Raw genomic sequence first — 20,352 nt, forward strand, 5'->3', positions numbered from 1 at the left:
GGCCAACTCTCACCTGAAACGAGTCCGACTTACTGCCGAGAACCCGGACACAGCTCTCGCTTTGGTCGTACAGAGATTGGATGGCCCTGAGAAGGGACCCCCTCACCCCATACTCCCGCAGCACCTCCCACAGTATCTCCCGGGGGACCCGGTCATACGCCTTCTCCAGATCCACAAAGCACATGTAGACCGGTTGGGCATACTCCCAGGCTCCCTCCAGGATCTTTGCGAGAGTAAAGATCTGGTCCGTTGTTCCACGACCAGGACGGAATCCGCATTGTTCCTCTTCAACCTGAGGTTCGACTATCGACCGAACCCTCCTTTCCAGCACCTTGGAGAAGACTTTACCGGGGAGGCTGAGAAGTGTGATACCCCTGTAATTGGCACACACCCTCTGGTCCCCCTTTTTGAAAAGGGGAACCACCACCCCGTTCTGCCACTCTTTAGGCACCGTCCCTGACTTCCACGCAATGTTAAAGAGGCGTGTCAACCAAGACAACCCCTCCACACCCAGAGCTTTAAGCATTTCTGGACGGATCTCATCAATCCCTGGGGCTTTGCCACTGTGAAGTTGTTTAACTACCTCAGCAACTTCCACCAGGGAAATTGACGACAATCCCCCATCATCCTCCAGCTCTGCCTCTACCATAGAGGGCGTATTAGTCGGATTTAGGAGTTCCTCAAAGTGCTCCTTCCACCTCCCTATTACCTCCTCAGTTGAGGTCAACAGCGTCCCATCCTTACTGTACACAGCTTGGATGGTTCCCCACTTCCCCCTCCTGAGGTGGCAAACGGTTTTCCAGAAGCACCTTGGTGCCGACCGAAAGTCCTTCTCCATGTCTTCTCCGAACTTTTCCCACACCCGCTGCTTTGCCTCTTTCACGGCAGAGGCTGCAGCCCTTCGGGCCCTTCGGTACCTTGCAACTGCCTCCGGAGTCCTCTGGGATAACATATGCCGGAAAGACTCCTTCTTCAGTCGGACGGCTTCCCTGACCACCGGTGTCCACCACGGTGTTCGTGGGTTGCCGCCCCTTGAGGCACCTAGGACCCTAAGACCACAGCTCCCCGCCGCAGCTTCAGCAATGGAAACTTTGAACATTGTCCACTCGGGTTCAATGCCCCCAGCCTCCACAGGGATGCACGAAAAGCTCCGCCAGAGGTGTGAGTTGAAAGTCTGTCGGACAGGGGCCTCCTCCAGACGTTCCCAATTTACCCGCACTACCCGTTTGGGCTTACCAGGTCTGTCCAGAGTCTTTCCACACCCTCTGACCCAACTCACCACCAGATGGTGATCAGTTGACAGCTCTGCCCCTCTCTTCACCCGAGTGTCCAAAACATACGGCCTCAGATCAGATGAAACGATTATAAAATCGATCATTGACCTTTGGCCTAGGGTGCTCTGGTACCAAGTACACTTATGAGCATCCCTATGTTCGAACATGGTGTTCGTTATAGACAATCCATGACTAGCACAGAAGTCCAACAACAAACAACCACTCTGGTTTAGATCAGGGAGGCCGTTCCTCCCAATCACGCCTCTCCATGTGTCTCCATCATTTCCCACGTGCGCGTTGAAGTCCCCCAGCAGAACTATGGAGTCCCCCACTGGAGCCCCATACAGGACTCCATTCAAGGTCTCCAAGAAGGCCGAATACTCCGAAATAACTGGCCTTTAAAAATAAAAATCTGCCTGCCTCTATGGAAATTTAACATAGGGGTGTACTGATTTATGCCCCCTGTATTTTAAGGAAGAACATTTATTTATTTACAATACATTATTCGTTCACAAAGAAAATTGGTGTCCTTAAAGGTTGGATTTTTCCTAATTTTTTTTAATTAAAGCACTAAGATTAATTTCCAAAAGATGATTTTTTATTCCTCTATTTTAGTCTACTTTAACGTGTGTATTCACTTATGCTGAGCACTGTAGATTTATTTTAAGTGACCAAATGCCACAAGGTCAAATCAGAAGTGGCCAGTGATGAAGCAACTCTGCTCCTGTGTTGTGAGTACAAGTTAGGTTGTTTGATGTTATTCATGCAGATGTATTTCTGCAAATGCAGTTTATCTTAATATGGTTCAATATATATAATATATCTAGAAAAAAGGACATTTTTATTACCAGGTGGTGCAGTTTACGTTCTGACCAACAGAGGGCAGCATTATTCTTAGTTGATTTTAGAGTTTACATTCACTCCACTGATCACAATGAACGGAAAATCATATCTGATGCCAATCTGGACTGCATTTCTAAACTTTCCATCCGTTTTCACAGTGTGAGACAAGACTTGTCTGAAACCACTTATCTGTTGGCTGCATGGGTTCATGGCGTCAGAATCAAGGGTTGGGACTGAAACAAGACCCATTCTCATGCATGAACATGTGAATTGTTATTTCAAGGTGTTGATTATAACTAAGCTGTGTCAAAGTATGTTTTTTCCTATTCTTTCCCACCATATTCCATGCAGTTTTCCATTCCTCTGTCAACTAAATCTACTTTTCCTTCTGACAATAGAGTATATGAGGCCAAATCTGATCCGGATGATTCTGGTCTGGCATTGCTTTTAAAACATATATATATATATATTTCAAAATTTCAGTTGCTGTTGTTTTTTCAACATGAAGTTATTTGGGTGAATTCCAGCTTGAGGTTCACGAAGGAGCCCAGTCTTTGAACGGGAAAGCAGGACTGAGTTATGTGTTGTGATGAGGTTTTTTGGCTGCTGTATGTATGTAAGTAAGTAAGTAAGTAAAATGTATTTATACAGCGCTTTTCACAGATAGGGTCACAAAGTGCTTTACACGTGCATAGACAATAAAACATAGAAAATAGTCTAAGAATAAAATAAGTAAAAATACAACAGATAAAATCAATAGATACAAGACAGAGGTTACCCAAAAACTAGCCTGAACAAGTGAGTCTTCACTTGTCTCTTAAAACAGTCTCAGCAAACCTAATGCTGGTTGGCAGATCATTCCAGAGTCTGGGTGCCATAGCGGCAAGATAAGCAGGGGCCTGACCATGTAGGTTATGGTGAGAATTTGGAATTGGATCCTGTCAGTTACAGGAAGCCAGTGAAGGGAGCAGAGTAGAGGGGTGATATGGGTGCGCCTGTGTGATCTACACTCACCTAAAGGATTATTAGGAACATCATACTAATATCGTGTTTGATCCCCTTTCGCTTTCAGAACTGCCTTAATTCTTTGTGGCATTGATTCAACAAGGTGCTGGAAGAATTCTTTAGAAATGTTGGCCCATATTGATAGGATAACATCTCCCACACCATTACACCACCACCAGCAGCCTGCACAGTGGTAACAAGGCATGACGGAGCCATGTTCTCATTCTGTTTACGCCAAATTCTGACTACCATCTGAATGTCTCAACAGAAATGGAGACTCATCAGACCAGGCAACATTTTTTCCAGTCTTGCGGTGAAGGACAGATTTGTTGAGTGAGGAGAAGAGTGAATTGCAATAGTCAATACGGGTGGAAATGAAGGCATGGATGAGCATTTCATTCCAGTTCTGACTGAGAGACCACAGCCCTTAATTTGCTAATGTTGCGTAAGTGAAAATAAACAAACAGGATTTGGTCAGTGATTTGATGTGAGTTTCAAAAGATAGGGATTTGTCAAACGTCACCCCAAGGTTCCTTAGACTAGGCCGGACCTCAGATGACAAAGGCCCAATGTTCTGCTTAATCAGAGGGATAGCGCTATGTATTCTATTGGTTTAATGACCTTTAATGGCGTGAAAACGTATTTAAGTACATCTAGAAAAATGAAAAATGAAAAAATACCTAAAGAGAGAGGGAGGGAGGGAAAGAGACAGACAGACAGAGATATGGAGGTAATCTAGCTACAGGCCTGAGAGAACAGGTACGTCTCAAGCTTGCTTTTGAAAGACAACACAGTTGTGGTACATCTCATATCATCAGGCAGTTTGATCCAGAGAGTAGGCCTGTAATAACGGCTGTAAGAATGTTCCTCCACCTGATTTACTACTGATCGTGGGTGCAGTTAGGAGACCAGCGTCTGACAATCTAAGCATTCTGGAGGGTTTGTAGAAACCAACAACAAGAAATGTGAAAGTGATACCGAGCCACAAATTAATTATTGGCAGCGAGTCATTCAGTAAGTCATGTAAAACCAAAAGAAGCATGCTGGCCCTTGAAATAGATTGACAGTGATAGAGAGGCAAGAGTGAGACAGAAAAACAACATACCTTTGTGATACCTTCATTTTACAAATCTAGCCAGAAATAAGATTACAAATCTGGATCAACAGCATTTATCTTACAGAAAACACCCCTCATGTTAACGTTCATCTACAGCAGAGTGCACCTCCATGCAGTGGCCCATGTGAGCATAAACAAGTTGCCATGCAGCTGTCTGTGGGCGACGTGCTGCACCCTGAGGCGATTTCAGAAAACAGATCAACATATCCCACAGCCTGGATCAGACTACTATTCACAAAGCCGGAAGGTTTTCAAAAACCTGCACCTGCTTCATTCTCTGACTGCATGTTGACCTCAGAGTGAACCAGACAGAGAGAGGGAACAACAGAAAGGGATTTAAGTGAAGGAGAGGGAGATTCCAACTATGTTTTTCAGCAGGCTTCACAGTCAACAACAGCTCCGTGCTCAAAAACAACTTGGTGTCCCCTTACATCCCGTGTCATCATCATTCCACACCTCTCCATCTCTGTGCCTCACCCACCCATTTAGACTTACAGCTGGCATGTGTTTACCATCTCTCCTCCTCCCTCTCCCCCTATTTCTTTCTCTCTGAAACCGAAGCAAACCAGGTCAGAAACACATCTATCCCAAGGCCACTCATTGTTTGCATGCCATCAAGGTCTAACTCAGCCAGGAGAAAACACCAGCAGTGGACATGTCTGTCTGTCTGTCTGTCTGTCTGTCTGTCTGTCTGTCTGTCTGTCTGTCTGCAGGCAGTATCTGGGATCTGCAGCATTATGACAGACATCCAAACATCAATCATAACAAGGACGCTGTGCCTCCAACACTGTTGGTATGAAAGGGTGTTTACTGCTTTCCAGAATTAGACATTGGTGCACAAAAATATTCCTGTGTGTCTGTTTTTCATTTAATCATATAATGCTGGGAAAAGAATGCAACCATGCAGATCCAGAGTTCATTTAGGATTTTAGCTCTTGAACTGAACAACAGCTCAGAAAGCAACCAATCAGGGCTCATATTTGAGTCATTAAAACTAGTTTGCTTAAAGCTGCAGTAGGTAGAAAGCAAAAAAGACACCAGAATTTCAAGTAGAGTAAGACATCTTCCTGCAGCTGTCCCTCTCCGCTCTCTGTCAGCATGTGTAGAACAGCCAATAGGAACGCCCTCTCTCTCTGAAATGACCTGTGATTGGCCTAAGTCTCCAGTCACGGACTAGATTTTCTAAAGCTTGAATGCAGAGCTGAGCAGAGGTGCAGAAGTCTTTATTTATTTATGTATTTATTATTATTATTATTATTATTATTATTATTATTATGCTAGGTAACTAGGACTACAGTTGAAAATTAACCGACTGGTTAACACTGGCGCATTTACAGAAATGTTGATTAATGTGCATTGTCCTAATCAAATAAATAAATTACAGCATTTCTCTCAGACCACTTGAATTACAATATGCTAAAATGTTATTATAGATTATTTTGCCCAACGATGCCAAAAATACACAGTCTAAATCTCAAAATTGTTCTTCTGATATCTATAAAGAGATTAAATAAATCAAATTAGAAATGTTTTTTGTCTCGGGGTCACCCTTTTGTTGATTTGCCTTCATGATCAGTACTGAAAAGTGCAGACAGTGGATTCCTTTGACAGGAAATGTCAGAAGTTAGGTGTTCATTAACTTATTGCTTGTCTGCATTTGCTGTAAATGACAGCAATGAAAGTACAAGTATTCCGATCCATACTTAAAGCGGGTATAATCAATGTTTTATGGGTGGTTTGCCATTCCTCTCAGCTCAACGGAGCATTTCAGGGTCTCTCAGCTCACAGCTTTGGTTCACTCTCACTGCTCCTCATCGGCATCACTGTCAGCCACAGCAGGCAGCTCCAAAAGCTCCAAAAACCCACAGTACGGTACCTGCCCAGCACTAAACGGCAGACAGACAAAGTTAGCGCCCAGCTGGTGAACATGGTGGAGCATTTAGCAGCTAAAGAGATGAGTTGGTGGAGACCAAAGAGTGAACTTTGGATTCACCAACAAGCTTAGAAACACGACTCCAAATGAATGCCAAAGTTGCTCCATATCTGCTGGATGTGTCAGGCACCTGCTAAGTTGATAACATGTCAGTGCTGTGTTTACAGCTTGTGTCCGCTGCCCCGAAGTGACAAACAATTTATTTTATCGCAGATTCAAGTATGAGCAACAAAACAACAATCTAAGAATGCTTAATGATGAATAAAAGTCCTGCATTCAAAGTCGTTCCTAAGTAAAAAACAAAACAAAAGTATTACTAGCGAAATGTACTTAAATTATCAAAGTAAAAACTCATTATGCAGAAAAAATATCCCCTTTGAGTGTATTATTATTGTTATGTATTATATTACTGGGCTGTTAATACTGATGCATTCATATGTTGCCAGTATTTCTATGCTGTAGCTGGTGGAGCTTCTTTTTTTTTTAGGATTATTTTTTGGGCATTTTTAGGCCTTTATTTCCACAGGACAGATGAAGACGTGAAAGGAGAGAGGGGGGAATGACATGCAGCAAAAGGCTGCAGGTCAGAGTCGAACCCGCGGTCGCTGCGTCGAGGAGTAAACCTCTATATATGCGCGCCTGCTCTACCAACTGAGCTAACCCGGCCACGTGGAGCTTCTTTTAACTACTTTATGTTTGGTACTTTAACCTGTAACAGTGCACTATGTTTTATAAATTGATTCTATTTTGAATGTTCACGTTTGCATCCATAAAATAAATGTAGTAACTGTAGCTGTCAAATTATTTTAGGGGAGTAAAAAGTACAATTTTCGCAGAGTAGAAGTATAGAGTAGCATGAAACAGTAAAGTACAAATACCTCAAAACTGTACTGAAAAGTACAGTAACTGAGTAAATGCACTTGTATCGTCTTGTCGTGCTGGTGTGAGAGTGGGCTCTTTGGAATCGGAGGAACTTGGCAGGAGGCTGTGGGCTTTGTTTCTCCCATGCTGGTTAACAGGATGTGCAGCAGGGAGGTCACGGAGCATCCAGGGGGGAGAGAGGCCTCTGATTTACACACTCTGAACCCTGCTACGACCTGGGTCAAGACCCTCAAATTTTCGAATGGGGCCCATAGGACACAGAGGGGATACCAAGAAGATAATCACCCCAGAGGTAACTAGAAGACATTCTCTGCCTCTCTCTTTCTCTCGCCTCCGTTGGTTTCTGTCCTCGTTCTCACAAGCCTCTCAAACTTTTTTTTACCCTCTCTCCCCCTCCAGACCCTCTGAACACTGAACTTTAGTACACCCAGCCTCTCTACAGATCATCCTTGTTTCCTGCCATTAATTGTAGAGGGTGAAGCAATTAGGCAACAGGAGGGCAAGCCACGTTTTCACCGCTCGCAGCAATGAGGGGAGCTTTAGAAAGAAAAGGAAAAAAAGCCTGAAATGAAAGATTACAAACCTGGCATGCATAACACATCTCTCGCCCCAAACTATGCTAATTATGTTTACCTGTTTGCAAGGGCACAGGGCTTTAATTCACTGCTGTCAAGGAAATAACAGTAAATCAGATTCCAGGGTGCTCAAACAACATAGAACACCTTGAAAGAGGTGCATTATGAAACAAACAGCTTTGGATGTAGGCATAATGGAAAAAGAAATGTATGTTTGTGTGAGGAAGAGCAATGTAGACTACAGCAGAAATAAAAAATAAACGCAAAACCAAAAAAGTAAAATGAAGAAAACTTGAAGGATGACCAAAAAACAAAGCCAAACACAGCTTGGATGTTCTTGATTTACTTTTATGCAAGCAAAAGTGCAAAAGGGAGGACTCCATTGTGCGAAGGTCAGAAAAACAAGCCATCCATTTATTTTTTCGAAGGCTCCATCCCCGGCAATGCATGTGACTTGTAAAATATCTTTTCCCACAATTCTCTGCACAACAATGTCACAGCACAAACAGCAGGTGTGCAGAAGCACAGGGTCAGATGCTTGGCTGGTGATAAGGCCTGTTGTGGAGGGATGGCGATGTTGAGGCAGGGTTGAAGCCCTGTAGCACATGTCCTTAAGTAAACACTGTGAAACACAAAGCTTTGTGGACTCTGGCCCCTGGACTGAGATGAATAATGGCCCAAACAACGTGTTAATTAGTGAGCTTGGTGAGATGGTAAGTCCCTTTGGGGTGGACTTTGGGCTTTTTCACTTTGTAAACCTATAACGTGCACAAAAAAAGATATATAACACAATAAAGGAAAGAGAAAAGCCAAAAAGCATAATATGAGCACTTTAAGAAAACACATGCAAATAGACCACAACACAACGGAAGTGTTTCCAGTGGACACTTTTAAGTGATGGATACATCTGGCTTGCTTGCTGCAGTTTGATTAACTCGGCTATCCTCTGTCCCCTGGAAACACTTCCGTTGGGTTGTGGTCTATTTGCATGTGTTTTCTTAATGTGTTGTGGTCTATTTGCGTGTGTTTTCTTAAAGTTGTGTGATGTGATCTATTTGCGTGTGTTTTCTTAATGTGTTGTGTTGTGGTCTACTTGTATGTGCTTTGTTAAGTTGCAGTGCAGTACTAAGCGGCTGCTGGTCATAGCTTCGTAATTTACATTATAGACTTAACACGAAGTTTTGATGAATTCTTAGCAAGATAGCACATTTCCCAAAATGTTGTAAAGTATTCCTTTAACATGGTGTCAACATCTATCTGTGCTGTCTGTTGTCAGGTTGTAATGAGTCAGTAGTTAACTGTAAATGCAAATAGTGGCTGAGAAACACTAATTATATATTCAGCAGGCCCTTCAAGACTGCTTGTGAAATATTCAACTGTTACTCTGCCTACAGTGTAATCTAATTGTACTCATCTTACTTGAACAATTTAAAAATGATTGTGTAAATGTGTGTAATGTTCAGTTTGTTTTGGGCGCCTGGGTAAGCTCACCTGGTAGAGCGGGTGGTCATATGCAAAGGCTCTGTTCTCAACGCAGCAGCTCAGGGTTCGAGTCCGACCTGCGGCCATTTGCTGCATGTCTTCCCCCTCTCTCTTCCCCGTTTTCATGTCTACAGCTGTCTTGTCTATTAAAAGGCTAAAATGCCCAATAAAAAAAAAGAAAAAAAAAAAGTAAGATACAACAGTAGCATGTGCTAAAATCTTAAAGAACTCACTGCAGGGTTACGTTTTTATTGGCGTCACACCTGAGTTAAGTTGAATTGGCGTTGCTTACATGTAATGACCCTGGAAGAATTTGACATTTTTACAGAAACCCTGAGCTGTTCACACGGGAGAGAGCTCATGCAGGCTACACTCTGGACGCACAGCTGTGTCAATATTTAATAAGAATAAACTTCAGTGGAATTGACAAGTTAAAATCTAATTTTTGACACAAAAGAATTTACATAATCGTTCCTGGCATATATGACCTGTCATGTTTAAATATCTACTAAATGAGTCAATGGGACAAATGAGGACAGGATTTGTGTTATGACTGCTGAGAAACGTGGGTGCCGCCAACGCAACTCTAGTTAGTTATTTTGCATGTTGCAACAAATGCACAGAAGATATCATCAATCATCAATGAAGGCTCTGGAGTGAAACAAAATAACACAAAATACAATAACAGGTCCTTTTAGTTGGACTAAAACTGCTTCACACTGCTACACTGCTAAAGTAATAACTGCAATCACAAGACTGCTTCTGGTAATTCCATCCCACGACTGCTGAGACGTTTGACAAAATAAGGTTTTCTGGCCTGCTACACTTCCAAAGCAACATGTTGCCAACCTTACTTGTGAAAAAACACAGAAAAACACAAAGCTGAAAGCACTTAGTGAGGCCATTCAAGTTCAATTAGGATTCGGGATTTGAGATTAACATGGATCAGGACAGTCATTAGAGACTCAGCAGAGAACAGATGGTCAGAGGTCATTAACCCAATGTGACATCTGATCATTCTTGAAGTGCATAGGTGGCATTGTCATTAAATGTCTTAGGTTGAAGAAAAAACTGTTTCTACTTTCTAGTTCTAGTCTCAAGTAGGCAACCAGACACACTACAACGCCCTCCACTAAAGGATAACATTAAAAGAATAGTTTGACAATTTGGGAAATACACTTATTCGCTGAAAATGCAGACAATGCAGTGGAAGCGCTGCTGGGTCTTTCTTGTATTCAACTACAGGTGCTCTTTGGATATTCCGGGTGCACTGTTTATATCTCATGTGAAGGACTTATTGCATGAGTGGAACATTTGTAAAAATGCATGTCTCCTTCAAAAATACTCCATAGCACTCTGTAGGTCTTGTGCAAAAATTGTAATGTCTGTGCAAAAATTAAAATGCCTTTATTTTACATGGCAATGTATTTATCTTTTTGTGAAAGAGCAGCACTTGTCCCTCCCTCATTACCACCACTGAGGTGCCCTTGAGCAAGGTCCTTAACTCCAACCGCTCCAGTGGAGCTGCTCAGTGGCCAGCAGATCAGACTGTAGTTGTACTGGGCAGCTTACTTGGATAAATAAAGGTTTAAAAAAAAAAAAAAAAACTTACCGATACCACTTTGTACAGTAAATATGAAGCTACCGCCAGCAGTCGGTTAGCTTAGCTTAGCTCAAAGACTGGAAACAGGGAAACAGCTAACCTGACTCTGTCTGAAGGTAAGACAATTTGACAATCACCCTTTAAATCTCACTCATAACATGTTATATCTTATTTTTTTTAATTTTGTGGTGTATGCTCAGATTTATGGGTATTTTTTCGTTACCATGAGTTTGGCAGGGAATGGTAAAACCAAAATGTGTTGTTTTCACACCTCAGTTTTTCTACTTTTTTTAACAAACGAGATATGTGTTAGTGAACTTCGGCAGTTCAGGTAGGCAGATTGTGTTACCTTTTGACAGAGCTGGGCTAGCTGTTTCCCTCTGTTTCCAGTCTGTCTACTGAGCTAAGCTAACTGGATGCTGGCGGCAGCTTCGTATTTATCATATTGATATCATTCTTCTTATCTAGTTCTCAGCAAGAGAGCATTTCCCAAAACGTAGAAGTGTTCCTTTAAATAACTGAACCTAAGGAATAATAAAAGCAGGAGGACCTGCCTCTGCAATACAAAAACTTTTTGATAGTGTACATTGCACTACAGGACTTCCAGATGGTGGGTGCTTTCCGAACCGTACATTGTCCTTTTAGAACCGAAACATAAATGTATAATTTCTTCAGAAATGTCTAAAGAGTGCACAGCTGCTGTGGTGCAGTTATAGGCCAGAACCCTACTGTTCTGGAAGAACACTTTGTAATCCAAGCCATCTTTCCTTTCCCTTCTCCAAACCACCAGCTGCTTAGCACTTGACAGAGAGAGGCTGTCTGCCAGATACCCACATTTTTCCCAGAACAGGCCACACTCACAGCCAGATGCCTCTTCAGTTCAAGTGCGTCCTCCATCCGACCTGCTTCCACCTCTACTCCTGTTGATTAGAATGAATGGGGCGATGAATTAGTATCATTGTGATCAGTAACCTACACCCATCGGCCTCGAGTGCTCCTAACTCTGTGGTAAACACAGTATGCGTGTTTGAATGAGCCACAGGAGGCCAATTAGTTCATGGGAATCAGGCTTCATAACCGGGGTACACGCCACCAAGGGGCTCATTTTTGGGGACAAACAGGGGAAAGAATGTGTCCTCTTAACTCTGGGAAGACTGCATATTACATCTGAGACTTTGGGTCCATGAAATGTAAAGGATTGGTTCTGGAGAGCTCGTTTAGCAGCCACAGCTGCCTCATTTAAGCAGAATCCCCAGACAGTGTAAATATGTGTTTGAGTTATTTACAGCAACTACATTTAGCATGAAATTCCTCCTTGACCTTGGTAACTTGTTTTAGTCTCCAGAGGGATTTCTTTTGAGCCAACCGTATACTACAGCAGGAGTCCTATTTATGTAAATACATGCTTTTATGCCAAAAATAATTCAGTATTTTAGTTTATTTCTAATCATTAGTACACTGTTAAAGGATTATTTTTGACATTTTCAGAAATAATCATATTCATTTTCTGGCGGAGTTACTTGAGATGATCGATACCACTGTCCCACCCATGTGTTAGCTTAGCTTAGCATAATGTCTGGAAATAGGGGACAGCTAGGCAGTCAGCCCAACGTCAGTTTTTGTATCAATTAAACAAACAAGATATATAACATGTCAATTAAAGCTTTAGAGGTGCTGGACAGAGCCAGGATAGCTGTTTCCCCATTTACAGTCTTTATGCTATGCTAAGCTAAACTAAGCATCTCCTGGCTGCTGCTACAAATTAATTAACAATAAACCAATAACCAAGGAGGTTTGGTTTGTCCGTTTGCTTGCTGGTCTGTCTGTCTGTCTGTCTGTCAGCAGGATTACAGAACAACTCCTGGCCCGAAGGGTGCATCATGGGCCAAGGAAGAACCCAAAATATTTTGGAGCCGATACCAATCACACTAAGCTGATACACAAATTATATTTCACTTTAGTTAACTTTGCGAGATAGGGCATTTGTTCTGCATTAATGTATTGTCAGAATAATCTGAAAAAAATATGTTCCCGACTTTGAAAATGATCATTGATCTTTTCACCAAACTCTCATCAAGAAGGAGTACTTCGATATTTTGGGAAATATGCCTATTTGCTTTCTAGAGTTAGATTGATGCCACTCTCGTGCAGGAATTGATCTTCTCATCGAACTCGTGGCAAAAAAGCAATAGGCGAAAGTGTACTTCCCAGGGGCGGGTCTAGAGGGGGGGGCTGTGGTTGTTTGTTGAAGTTTGAGGCAAGTTTGTTGTAAGTGTATTGCACTTTATTTTTTTACGGTTCTGTGAAAAAAAAAATCTTCCCAGCCCTTGTCACCAATTGATGTTTCAATGATAACTATCCACATTTTTGCCCTGAGAGTCCATAGAACATGTGTATTGTATTTAGATACACAATTTCTGAAAATAAAAACAAGTGAAATTTATAATAAATGTGATACATTTTAGTTAGCAGAATTAAATTATTGTCACAGAATGACCAGGAGTCAGGCTGGTGGTAAGTGAAACAGGCTTTATTCACACAATCCCAACGGAGAAATGGTAAGCTGGCAGAACACAACACAGAACTTAGCTGGGGAAGTTTGAGTCTTAGGGAGGCAGCAGATGACGAGAGGTTGATTCTTCAGGTAGGCAATGGTAGCGTAGCAGGAGAGAGTCGAGGTGTCATGTAGCAATGAGACCAGACAAGGAGTGCATGAGAGTGTGCCGTATATAAAGATGGAGACTAATGAGGTGCAGGTGGTGAACTGAAGATGAGGCCTGATGAAGAGCAGGTGTGAGTGATCAGTACTGAGGAGATAGTGAACGGATGGGAGGAGTGAATGATGGGGAATGTGCACGAGTGGGAGGAGTGAGTGCTGGTGACGGTGGGACCCTGACAATGGTGTCCTATCCTATACAAAGTTTCCTACATTTCTAAGCAGATTTTTTATCCCCACCTCTGTGCCACCCCACTTAAAAAATCCTGGAATCACCCCTGGTACTTCAGGGTTCTTCAGTACAGTTTATTCTATCATCAGCTTCTATGGTGTCTTGCATGACAAACAGACTCAGCAAGTCCAGTTAGTTTTTTTTTTTTGTTTTGTTTTTTACAGCAGTTGTGTAATCTGGATTTCCTGTCTGGAAATAAAGACAGATCAAGGCTGGAAGGCAGGAATGAATTAATTTCAATTTATCACTCAACTGTCCTGCTATGAAAAGTCTGTGTACTCAATGAAAAAGCATATTTTCTCGCTGCATTTAGCCTGAGGATTAAGTCTAATAGTGTTTGCAGTCGTACATGGGTAGAATTTGTTTGCTCAGTGTATAGGGGTAGGCCTGACCCAAAAATGCTATAAACCAGTGTAGATTTCCAGCAACATAAAGAACTGATAGCAAACACAGCTGCTGTGGTCAAAGACAGTCTATACGTATTTACCCTTTCCGAATTAGGATATGAGTACATTCTGTACTTTTCTGCTTCCTGCCAGCTGGGACACTCATTTAGTCCGTGGGCAGTGAAAGTGCAGAAGAGTCTGAAAAAGTAAAGATGTATGTGGATCTTCCATCAGCAGGAGTAAAAGTATCTCATGGCAAACAAATACTTAACCAGTCAAGCAGAAGCAATAACATAACACACTTATCTGTATCGTGTAACACGTCTGTACATGTGTACGCTGCAGCATGCGACGTAAGGAATGTAAAGGGAGATGACTGTGTGCGTGTATGTGTTGTCTTATATAGCTTGTCTAAGGTTTTGACCTCAAAGAGAAGAAACTGTTTCATGCTTCCTCTTGCAAACTTTACGGGATGTTACAAAAGCTAAGCCCATGCCGATATTTTAGGCGTCATTAAAAAGCAGAAGTCAAACATTTGTGCCAGAACTGAAGAAGTTTCTCGATACTGATGCATCGTCTTGAGAGGACAGCATGTTGGAGTCCTCCCAGGAACTCTCTCATATCCTCTCAGCCTGCTCTCCCTCCCTGTCTGTTTGCTGCTCTGACCCAAACCACAGCTGAAATCAATCACACCTCTTCTCTCGGGACCGCTGGAGGCTGAAATAAAAACTGAAGGTTTTCATTTGCTTCGGTGCCATGACACATTTAGTATGCAGGTCCTGGAGCAACGACTGCAGAACAGTCACCAAAGGGGCCCCAGTGGTAAAATGGCTGAAGAAATACAAACAATATGCTCTCACTTTGCCACTTGGAGGCAGTAGTGCGTTTTACCTGGCTGGCTGATGTTCTCAACATACTGTGGAATGGGAACTGGTTTGAGGAAAACTTTTTCCATATGTACACTGATTCAAATCGTCGTTTGTTTCTAAATACAATGTGATTCCCTTTAAGCTTGTGATACCCCCCATCAGGAATAGCAACGGTCACTTTATATTATATATTTTGTATTTTTCCTTTATATTGCACATTTCCAATTTCTTTAGTTTTCTATACTGTTTGGTTTTGCTCATAGACTGTATAATATTAATGGACAACGCATCCGGTTCAGCAAAGTGCTATAAATGCGCAAGTGCCTTAAACCTGCATTCTATCTGAATTCCAGCAGGGGGCGACACGTGCGGTTGCAAAAGGAGTTTGGTTTCTGTAGAAGTCTACGAGAAAGTGACCCACTTCTCCCTTGATTTATTATCTCAGTAAACATTTTCATAATGAGTTTATGGTCTCAATCGCTAGTTTTAAGTCTCCTGCAACACATAATGATGTTCATTTTTTGAATTATGGTCTTGTTGATTTTAAAATTGGCGATAAAGCAGGGAGTGTTTTAGGGCGTGGCTACGACATGATTGCCAGTGAAAGCGTGTAATGTAACGTGGCTCATCCCTCACTCCTCCCTCTCGTCTAAAATCGTCACATCTGCAACCAGGACGGCCGCGCCCGTAACGGCAAACTCGACGACTCATAGCAGATCTCCACAAACCAATGGGTGACGTCACACATGCTCTGTCCACTAATTTACAGTCTATGGTTTTGCCTCACTTTTGCACTATTTAGAATTGTATATATGTATATATTGTATGTATTTTGTACTTATTGCACCGTGGGTCGGAGGGGAAACGTATTTTCGACTCCTCTGTATGTCAGGCACATATTTTGAGAGAATTGACAATAAAGTTGACTTGACTTGACTTAAATGGAAATACTAAAAATGTATTTTGCAAAATCCCTAAACTCATCACATCTGAGTTAACCCGATAAATCAGTGACACTGTTACATTAGCAGGAGGACAGGCACAGCTGTAACTAATAATCGATTATGGTTGCTTTCCATGCTGACTCACTGGGTGGCTTACTGGGACACTTAATGGGACAGAGCCATCGTTAATCAGTTACACCTGTGCTTTTCAAGCTAAGAAAGTCAAAACGCCTGCCTATAAATCCGGCCTTGAGAAAAAAATCTAACATGCTTCACATTCATGACCACACCCCTACCAAAAAACCATAAATCTTGTATTGCCTATTTCTTCTACTTGTCTATTTTTACTTCTCCAGTCCATCCTGACTGATTTTTCTACTCTACCACAAGGCAGTCATGAGCCCCATTTACTAGCCCCGAAAACCTCAATGGCCGTGCACTCAACTAAAAAGGAATGAATGTCTCATGATATCACAAATGAGGAACATGGGCCAGGTGACAATTGGCTGACTCCAAGAGAAGTGAGGTGGGCAGGTGACACATCCCAAGACATGCTTTATGTGTGATAATGAGTTATAATATTAAGTACCGCTTGGATATTCATATGGTAAGATCTCTCATCAGTGAACAGGAGCATGCAAGGTAAAAGTGTATAGGGTTTTTTTTCCCTCAGAATTTCCTCTTCAAAATTGGAATATATTCAGATATGTATTTCTGGCAAATAAAAGCGGAAAAATATAAAACCCCCAAATCTCATCAAATACTCCTAAATGGAAAAGATCACAGATCACAGTTTATCCATGGGAACCAGAGGTTTACAATTCTAACAGACTCCGACATTTTTTCTTTTTTTCTGATTCCTCCCTCTTTCCATCCCCTTAACATGACTAAGGCTGGGGGCTGCACTGGGATTTACAGATGTTATGTGTTTGGAATCTGGGTAAAAGTTCACCAAGCCGGCTAGAGATGGGAGCGGCAATTTGTGGAAATTGAACAAGCAGCTGTGGGGCGGTGTGGATCCAGTGATGATCGTTAACATATGACTGTATGGCTTGAGAGTTCGAATGAAAGGATACGGAGGAAACAGATTCCTGTACGCACACATTATTGTAGACATTACACAAAATAAAATGTTTCTTGAATCTATTTGTTTAGTCTGTCCTCAAGTAAATATATTGTCTACTGACTGTTAGTTCTTTTAGTTTGAGCTGATTTGATTCCTTGCTGGATGAAATCCAGTGGTGGAAAGTAACTAACTACATTTACTTGAATACTACTTAAGTTCTATTTTGAGGTACGACTTATTACCATTTGATGATACTTCATACTTCAACTCCACTACATTTGAAAGAAACCACTTTTACTTAAATGTTTTGGTCAGCCTTTCCAGGTCTTCTGCATTTACGCTCTAGAAGTCTCTGAACCGTCAATGCAGACAGGGAATGACTGTAACGGCACTTTGTACTCATATATAGTATTGTTGTGACATGACAACCGTACGGAGGTCCTGACAGCTCATTTAAAGCATAGACAGTAGAAAACATGGATGTAGTCTCCGTGATGTCAACCATTGGTTTTTGAAAAGCCAAAATGAAGCTTAAAGTGGGCGGCTCCTGATGGCTGCCACTTTGGCAGTGCCTTATGTTGGCTAATTGAAAAATAGGCTAAGAGGTGGAGCGTGGATGGAGCTGAGGCGGGAATGAAGCCTACAGTCTACGCTCGCCTCATGTGACAACAGCCCAACTGTCACTCAAAGTGGAACGCCCCTAATTATGCACAACTTTAAGACGTATTATAATTAGTTGTCTTGAACGGTGAACTTAGCTTTACAGACCAAAACCAGTTTTTGTGCCAGACTGTAAACATGTTTAATTCTGCTGTAAAGTTGGGCTGTTTTTGTTTTAGATTATTGTTTTGGCATTTTTAGACCTTTAATTGATAGGACAGCTTATACATGAAAGGGGAGAGAGATGGGGAAAGACATGCAGCAAAGGGACGCAGGTCGGAGTCGAACCCGCTGCGTCGAGGACTGAGCCTCCATATATGGGCGCACGCTCTACCAAGTGAGCTACACAGGTGCCAAAGTTGGGCATTTGACTTGTCTCCCTTTTGGAGCCAGGCTCAAGTGGCCACTCAATGAACTGCAGTTTTTGGCACTTCAACGTTGGCTTCATTTTTCAGCACCGGAGGTTGCCGCTTGGTTTAGTAAAGAGGCACTATGCAGTTTTGGCCATTTATTTTTGCTCGCAGGATTCTCTATAGAGCTCCCCCTACAGCTTTGGAATAGATATTTGGCAGCTCCTATGTTTACTCGTGTCTGTCTCCTCGTTCGGTCAGTCTGCTGTTTCCTCTTTCTCTGTTCCTCCAACAATACTTTCCTAGCTTTCTGCTTCTTTTTTGCCGGCTCAGCCATGACGATAGTGTGAAAAACTCCATCGCTACCTTGTTAGCCGGTTCCTGAATGTGTGCAGTGCCGTGAAGCAATTCAATACATCGTAAGACTTGATATCACGCGATACTTCCTGACGCTGAGGCCGGCGGCTCACCGGCCCAAAGTTGCGAGGGTAGTTTTTCAGCTCACAGGTGCTAGTGGGAAGCGAGACGGCCACCATTCAACCCGAAAAAAAGTCATATAACCATTCCAATGACTCTGAAGCTGTTCAGTTAAGGTAAATTAAGCAAAAAAAAAAATCTGCATAGTTCCGCTTTAAAGCAACACTATGTAACTTTTCCCACTTCCACTTTTGCTTGTAATGGAGTTTTTTTACACTGTGATGTAAGTAAAAAATCTGAATACTTCTTCCACCACTGACACATGGTTGGAAACACTGTCATCATGACTTTATAAGGTGATGATGAAACAAGCATGAGTCATCCCACGATTACAGTAAGATTACAACATCAAGTAAAACTGGATCTCTCCCAGACAGTGTGGACAGCCAACTACAACGCACAAAATCTGGATCACAATTTTCCTGATCAATTCAGGCCATTTTATAAACCTACATTGTACTTCTTCAGGCGCCTGAACAACCAGCTCTTGCTGACTGACACACAGCTGTAATTCAGCTCAACCACCACGGATAAAAAAAAAAGATGAATTCTCCATTTGCCTGATATGATGCAGACATCCGCACAGAAAGCTCAAAATGAAGGCCTGCAGTTCTTCTTTCAACACCACTGTACACCACGTTCACATACCTGCCGAGTTCTGTAACACCCCAGAAGAACAAGCCATTCTTGTACATGTTCTTTACATGTAGAACCATGATGAGCGTGTACCAGACGGGCATTGAATTGAACTGTTAACTGTATTTCTCTCAAGAAACGGGTGTCTTTCTGTGATGGCATGTTCCTACTTGTACCTGCTTCAGACAGATACCTTTCAACCACTTAGCCTTCCCTTCACCTAACACATTAGCAAATGGAAAAAAAAAACGTGTTCCCATTCAGCGATAATGCTGCTGTACTGTAAATCAAAGGCTATGAATCATCACTGCAGTTGATACACAAGCCTGTCAGTTTGAAAAAACAAAAGCAAATCTGTCTGCATTGACCTCGGTGGTCCTACTAAAAGGAAAGATTGAAAGAGAGGAACCTATTTTTAACTGGACCACAGCAGGATTTTGAGGGAAATAATGCATGGTGTGTTTGTTACATTCCAGACCAGATGCCACATGAGTGGGAGCCCTGTAATCCCCATGCACTGAGTTTCCCCTCTCAGTACCGTCAGCAGTCTCCCAGTTACCTTTCACCTACTTAGTGACGAGAGAGGGTTAAACCAGCTTCTTCTGGTCTAGTCTGGATCTTGTGAGGCCTACAATCTCCCAGGCGGAGGTTGTAAAAAGAAAAAAAAGAAAAAAATCACAGCCCCGCAATGTGAGCATCCTCTGTCCTGTGAACTTTCCCCTACTTCTCACAGTCCTGACAGCTTCCCAGTGGCATATCTCTGCCGAGGAACACCTCAGACCACACTGTACAGATGTTCCTCTCCTGATATGATCCACAGAGTCACTGACTTCATTCATTCTTAACCTATCTTATCCCCAAATGATAAAGAAACCACATATATTGTTTCTACAATAGCTGTTAAAAAAATGTTATTTTTACATTATGATCTTATCTATCAGACCATACTATCTATCATTAGACTATCAGTCTAAAAACAGTACAATTTGTATTGTGAAGGCTGAAATGATTCCTTTCCATGATAGCTATATCATTTATGTTGGCATTTAATACTGTGAAAAAAATGGACTAGTATTTCTTTCCTGATGTGCAGATTAGGGCTGCAACCATCGGTTATTTTCATTGTGCCAGTAATCTGTCGGTTATTTTCTTTCCCGATTAATGGGTTAGTTGTTTGGTCTATAAAATGTCAGAAAATGGTGAAAATGTGGATCGGTGTTTCCCAAAACGCCCGAGACGACGTCCTCAAATATCTTGTTTTGTCCACAACTCAAAGAAATTCAGTTTACTGTTACAGAGGAG

The 20,352-nt window shown here is 42.1% G+C and overlaps 1 long non-coding RNA gene across 1 annotated transcript; it reads left to right on the plus strand.

The window, feature by feature from the left end:
- The first annotated feature begins 1,153 nt into the window (after positions 1-1,153).
- Positions 1,154-5,462, plus strand: LOC116037437. Its single transcript, XR_004101868.2, has 3 exons — positions 1,154-1,165; positions 3,094-3,097; positions 5,346-5,462. It is a non-coding gene; the product is annotated as an uncharacterized LOC116037437 (long non-coding RNA).
- The last annotated feature ends 14,890 nt before the right edge of the window (positions 5,463-20,352 follow it).

This window comes from Sander lucioperca, chromosome 9 (genome assembly GCF_008315115.2).
Source record: "Sander lucioperca isolate FBNREF2018 chromosome 9, SLUC_FBN_1.2, whole genome shotgun sequence".
Lineage (NCBI taxonomy): Eukaryota > Metazoa > Chordata > Actinopteri > Perciformes > Percidae > Sander > Sander lucioperca.